The sequence below is a fragment of the Orycteropus afer genome, unplaced genomic scaffold (assembly GCF_000298275.1).
Source record: "Orycteropus afer afer isolate SDZICR_OR568_19922 unplaced genomic scaffold, OryAfe1.0 scaffold00026, whole genome shotgun sequence".
NCBI lineage: Eukaryota > Metazoa > Chordata > Mammalia > Tubulidentata > Orycteropodidae > Orycteropus > Orycteropus afer.
This window is the reverse complement of record NW_006921613.1, coordinates 5,513,149-5,520,392: the sequence shown is the minus strand read 5'-3', so window position 1 is coordinate 5,520,392 and position 7,244 is coordinate 5,513,149.

Below are 7,244 nucleotides of genomic sequence, written 5' to 3'. Positions count from 1 at the left end.
GGATCGGGCAGTGTTTCGTTCTGCTGTGCATGGGGTCGCTATGAGTCGGAAACGATTCGACGGCACTTAACAACGTAACAACAACAAGAAAATTTTCTAAACTCTTGACAGTTTCACCATCAGTTTACCTTTGAAATATTTCATGTTAATAAGACAGAAACTTGCAAACTGAAGAAAAGAAGTTGGTAAGTATCAAAGTCTTAAATAAGAAAAGCAAAGCTGGAAAAACTTGCACAGCAAAGATAGTTCTGTGAAACAGGATTTGATGTGATTTGGAAGTTGTGCAAAAACTGTATCATAGTCCTGCTTTTTCTTTAAGCATCTCAAACCAGCTTTATGCCTTAGCAGTGCTGAGAGGGATTTGTGTTTGGTTCTCAATCCACATCATTAGGAATTTCTCTATATCTGATACAGGTCACGTATTCATTAGCCATGTAGCTTTCAATGGAGCTGATCCTTTAATAGCTTAGAAAATTTTTTGTTTTTGAAGATTGTCACGAATGTCAAGTACAACATGCCTAAATAATGAACAACAGCACTCACTGATTTTCCACCTTCATGCTGTTTAATAACCTTTTGTTTCACTTCCAAATCAACATTTCCCCTTTTGCCTCTTACCGCTGCTATCACTAGCATCTGTTCTGGGAGCTGTGCTTGCTGTACTTCACAATAGTATTTTCAAAAGAAAATCAGAGAAATAACACTACAACACTCAAAAGATGCATAATACACTTGATTGGTTGTTGCAGCCAATGAGTTGAAGCATGCACTATTTTATACGGTAAACTTTTTAGATAGAAAGTACATACAGAACACACATAAGCTAATAATATAGGCATGTACTATGATTATCAAGACATATGTATTATAGGTTATATATATGTTTTTGTTATTATGTGCCATGGAATCAGACCCAACTCACAGCGACCCCTCCTTGGGTTTCCGAGGCGGTATCACTACCGAAGTAGATTGCCCAACTTTCCTTCCGAGGAGTGGCTAGTGGGCTTGAACCACCAGCCTTCTGGTTAGCAGTCAAGTGCCTTAAGCACTACGCTACCAGACCTCCTAGATTATATATATATACCATACCATTATAAACTTGACAGGGCAATCACTTTGTATACAAGAGACATGAGATAAAAATACTACACACAGTACGCCTTTGCATTTCCTATATCCTGCTCTCCAATCAGGAGCTCTGGTGGCATAGTGCCTAAGGCATCTGACTGCTAACCAGTAGGCTGGCAGTTCAAACCCACCAACCACTCCTCAGAAGGAAGATGGGGCAATCTACTTCCGTAGTGATATCTCCTCAGAAACCCAAGGAGGGGTCGCTATGAGTCAGATCCGACCTGACAGTAGTGACTTTGTTTTTTTTTTTTGGTTTGGTTCTCAAATCACGATCTATTATAATCTTATGAGACCATGGACATATACATCAGACATTACCAGGACAGATGCTATCTGGCACCTGACTGTAGTTACATATGATTAAATTTGTTGGCCTTAAGCAAAATCGATTATCCTCCATATCGTATGTAGGCCTCATCCAATCAGTTGAAGGCCTGAAGACTATAAAAAGAAATCCTGCAAAACCTCTTGCACTCTTCCTGTCACCAAACCTATAGTTTTTTTTGTTTTTAAATAGTATTTTATTGTGTTTTAGGTGAAAGTTTACATAGCAAATCAGGTTCCCATTTAATAATTTTTATACAAATTTTTCCTGACATTGGATTGTTTGTTCTATTTTCATTAATCTAGCTTCCCTACCCCTCCTTACCTTCTCATCTTTGTTTTGTTGACTATTTATTCTCATATAGATGATTGTTTAAGGGAGCACCATACTCACAGGTGATACTGTTTATTTTATAAGCCAATCTATTATTTGGCCTAAAGGTGACCTCCAGGAGTGGCTTTGGTTTCAGGAAGAACTGGACTGATGCGAGACTTGAGGAACCCCCGAGACAATCACCCTCAGATACCTTTCCTATAAAGTTGCTATGAGTTGGAACTGACTTCATGGCAGTGGATTTGGGTTTTTTTTTTTAAAAAAAAAAAAACACCTATATACAAACATATATATAATCCCAAACCCACTGCCATCAAATCAATTCTTAATCATAGTGACCTATTTTAGGACAGAGCAGAACTGCCTCATAGAGGCTGTAAATCTTTACAGAAGTAGATCACCTCATCTGTCTCCCATGGAGCGGCTGCTGGGTTTGAACTATCGACTTTCTGGTTAGTAGCCAAATGTTTTAGTCACCACGGTACCAGAGCTCCTTAACATACATATACATTTATATAAATACCTACCTTACTGGTTCTGTTTCTCTAGTCAGCCCCAAAACATGGATTATAGACATAGTTTTTATATGATCATGGTCTCTCTTTTTTTAACTGGAGTACTAGCATTGCCATTCATACTGGAATATTCCTTTGGTAATGGTTTCAACAGAACAGTTTTGAAGAAAACTCATTCAACCAGCATTTCCTGAACTATGCCAAGCACTATGTTAGATGCTGTTGTTGTTATGTGCCGTTGAGTTGGACTCCACTTATAGTGACCCCTCCCTCCTTGGGTTTCTGAAGCGGTATCACTACGAAAGTAAGTACATTGCCCAACCTTCCTGCCGAGGAGTGCCTGGTGAGTTTGAACCTCTAGTCTTCTGGTTAGCAGTAAAGTGCCTTAGGCACCACGCTACCAGAGCTCCTATGGGGAGAAAAATAAAGCAGCGCCCCTAAGCTGAAGATGTTCACAATGAAAAAGAAATGATCAGTTTTAACTTCCTCTTCAACCCTTAGGACCAGTATATAACTGTCTCAGTTTAGTGTTACTCAAACTGCAATAGACAGATGATACATCCAATAGGTCTTTGCTCAATTTTCAAATGTTTTATTTTCACCTCAGTGATAATCTCATACCTAAGTACTGCTATGTGACTTGCATCTGATCTTTCATTTATGATGACAAAGAGACTCAGCAGTAGTATTCCAATTGGTCAATGAATAAGAAAAGCTGTACTGAGATATAAATGAGATAAATGGCCTCACAGCTTACTCAAAAAACGTGAGAATTTTGAAAAACTTCAAAAAGACAAAAGTGCTAAAATGGTCACATGGCCTAAGTGTGTGGGTTAACTTACCATACTCAAAAGCCCCTGAATTTTAACAATTGTTACCAGGTTCTCAAAACATGAGAAATTTAGTTTCAGCAAAATACCATGCCACACCAGATTAATAGAGTTTACTGGTTCTATCTGCATTTAATTTGTTTTCATTTTAGAGTGGTATAAAAGAGTTACAAGTTCATCATTATTTTTATGTTTATACATGTTTAATTAATAGCCCATTAAAAAGCAGGGGTCTGTATAGTTTTCTTCTCCTAAAAAGTATGCAACCACTACTCACAAAAACAGTGACTTAGGTCTTACTCTGTGCAGGGCCTGTCTCTTTATCTTAATTTTTTAAAGGCAGTAAGTTAAACTAACATAAAACTCCAAAGGTATTTTTGCTGAATACTTTAACTGAAAGGTCAAATGGGTACATAGATAATAACCAGATTTTTTTAGGTCACCTAACTGTTCTCCCAAATAGAACAGGTGACTGGCCCATAGAAACAGAGAAGTGACGCTGCACATTTTCCTAATGTTTAGGCGGTAACCGTACTAACAGCACTTAAGATCTATAGCTAATTCTCAATTCAAGAAGGAATATTATATTTCTAGCATACTTTGGTATTAATGACAGTAGCCATAAAAACCAAAGGACCTGGAATACATTTTTAATGTAGATACTCATTAAGAGAAAACACTCAAGATATCCTTAATATTATTAAAAGATATAACATTAGGTTGTTCAAGTAAAAGCATCTGCACTCTAGAAATTAACACTTTACACTTGGGCAATATGTTAACAATTCTTAAAAGACAATTACACAGCACATTTTTGTGCAGAAGTCCAACCTGAGGTTGATTTCAGTTTAGGTCAAGCCACAATAGACATGGGTGTGCTATTTTTCTGGGATCCTAAATTACAAGCAAAAATGAATTATCACAATAAATATTTACAATAAAAAAGGGATTGTTAATATTATTGTTAAGATTATAAACTTAAACTATATTGTTTTGCCCAAAAAAGTCCAATTTTTTTTCTGTACAGTGTGAAAACTTATCCAACGAGTTTTTTCACTGAAATATTCCCCTAATAATGTGGTGATTGGGAGCTCTGGTAGCATAGTGGCTAAGACACTTGCCTGCTAACCAGAAGGCCGGTGGTTCAAACCCACCAGCAACTCCTTGGGAGGAAGGTTGGGCAATCCTACTTCTGTAGTGATACTGCCTCGGAAACCCAAGAAGGGGTTGCTATGAGTCAGGGCTGACTCGATGGTGCATAACAACAACAACAACAATGTGGTGATCTGGCCTATTACTTATGCTTTTGCTGTTTCCTTGTTTTTACTTCTGTTACAAGTAGTATTTTAACAGAACCATCCAATTCAGAAAAAATTAAGATGGTTAAGAACATATGGAACAAGAACAGTAATCTAATTTCTAACCAGATTAGCAGCATGAATGGAACATTAAGCAGAAACCCTCACAATGTCCTTTTTATGGTAATAACCTCTGTTTTTGTTACGTTTTTTCAAAAAATGTGTTAGCAACTCTGCATAAACAATTTTGGAAACAAGATACCATGGGCATTCTCAGCCAGCTACTACCCAGGAGGGTTTGTTGTTGTTGTTGGTATGTGCCCTCGAGTCTGACCGACTCATAGCGACCGCTCGGGTTTCTGAGGCAGTATCACTACAGAAGTAGATTGCCCCGTCTTCCTTCCCAGGAGTGGCTGGGGGGTTTGAACCGCCAGGCTTCTGGTTAGCAGTCAAGTGCCTTAGGCACTATGCTACCAGGTGGAAGGGACTAGAGCTAGCTAGCCTAGATAAAATATAGTCTCTGTATTACTAATTGGAGTCTTATTGATCTGGTATATTTCCCTGCCTCTGAAAGATACTACAAGATTCTGCATTCACACAATATTCCTGTTTCCAAGAAAAATCTGATAAACTAAATAAAAAATTTAAATCCAATCTTTAGATTTTTAGTCAAGCGCCTTATGCCCATGCTACAGGCTAACATTTCTGAGCAAACACTGTTACACACTCTATGTTACTTATCTCATAAAAGCCTCACAAAACCCTATGAAGGAAGCAAGTATCATTATTCCCATTTACAGACGAGAAAACTGAAGCCTAAGAGTTTAGTAACTAAGGTCACAAGGTTAACAATGAACAAGTACTGGAACAGAAATTCCAATCCAGGTCTAATTCAGGGCCCTATCAAGAGAGACCCTTTGAAATTAACAGCACACATACAAGTTAGAGAATTTAAGGCAAACAAAAAGACCTTAAGAAAACTGAAATTGACAGCAAAAAAAAAAAAAAACTTAGGTTACACACATAAGGACTGAGTTGTGGGTTCTTGTGTATGTTTGGGTAAACACAACACTCCGAAGGGTTTGAAAAGGTACGTTTCAGGAACAACGTGAAGAAGGTTCAAATTCCCAACACGTTGGTGCTAATTACAACAGTTATTGCGGGAAGCCAATTTCGGAAAATTCTGACTTCACAGGGCAGGCCGACTGAAACAAACAGCGCTTTACACCACGTGCCTCCGGCCTGGACCCGGGCGCGCCCTTCCCCACGCGGCAGATGCAGGCCGCCCCGAGTACCGCGCCGCCCCCCCCCCCAGGCCCAGGCCGGGGCAGGGTCATCTCGGGGCCTTCCGGCCTCCTCCAGCCTACTCCCCACATAAACTCACCTTCTGCTCCTCTGCGGAGGTCGCCTCAGGGATTTCAGCAGACATAGTGCTCCTTCTGCGGACAAGACGCCGGGAAAAGATGCGATTACCGGGTGGCCGAGGCCATTCGGCCACTGCCGCCGCCTCAGGCCCGCCCGCTGCCCGTCCCTGCTCTCCAACGCCCGCCGGGGCCGCCTACGCCCGTGAAAATGGCCGCTGTCTTATGACGACACGGAGTCCCACGGAGGCGGCTGGCGACAAATCCAGGCCCCCGGTGTGCAACCGCCCCGCCCGCACCGCACCCCTACCTACCTAACTTGGCTTCTCTGGCTCCGAAGCACTTCCTTTTTTCCTTCAAAGGTCGCGGCTCGCGCCTCACTTCACATCCGTCTATGGCTGCAGGATGCTTCCTGGGAATTGTAGTCTGCACGTGGATCCTCCTCCCCACGCCCTTTCCTAGTTACTCAGGGAGCTCTGGTAGCATAGTGGTTAAGGCACTTGACTGCTAACCAGAAGGCTGGCGGTTCAAACCTACCAGCCACTCCTCGGAAGGAAGGTTGGGCAATCTACTTCCGTAGTGATACTGCCTCGGAAACCCAAGGAGGGGTAGCTATGAGTCGGGTCTGACTCTATGGCACATAACAACAACAGGTCCCTTTAGAGCCCTGGTGGCACAGTGGTTACAGAGCTCGGCTACCAACCGAAAGGTTGAAACCCATCAACCGCTCTGTGGGAAAAAGAGGTGGCACTCAGCTTCCGTAAACATTCCAGTCTTGGAAACTCTATGGGACAATTCTCTACCATATAGGGTAGCTGTGAGTTAAAAGTGACTGGACGGCAATGGGTTTGGTTTTATTCAGTCTGGTCCCTTTGTTCCAGGAACTTTACTATTTCCATCCCAGCCTCGCCTAGTCTTATTCTCTTCGTTCTTTTCTATTTTTTTGGGAAAAGTTATTAAAAATAAAATCTAACCCAGAAGAACCTCTCCAAGAATATAGAAAAGAAAGAAAAGTTTTATTATTGAATAAGCATTAAACCAGAAGGAGATGCATCACAGGCAATCCTCAAAAAAGTGACTGCGGACAGAAATCTTACCCTTTTATAGTTGAGTGGACACAACTCATTGCACTCATGCTTAAGATCCCCATTGCCGTGGAGTCATTATCAACACAGCAACCCTGTAGGACTCTATAGCACAGAGTAGAACTGACCCATCGGGTTCCAAAGGCTGAAATCTTTACGAAATCGGACTGCGACATCTTTCTTCCGTGGAACGAATGGTGGATTAGAACCTCTGACTTTTCGGTTTATCTACCTTTCATGTATAGCAGCTGTTCCTTTAACTACTGCGCCACTGTTGTTGTTGTTGTTGTTAAGTGCCGTCGAGTCGTTTCCGACTCATAGCGACCCCATGCACAGCAGAACGAAACACTGCCCGATCCCGCACCA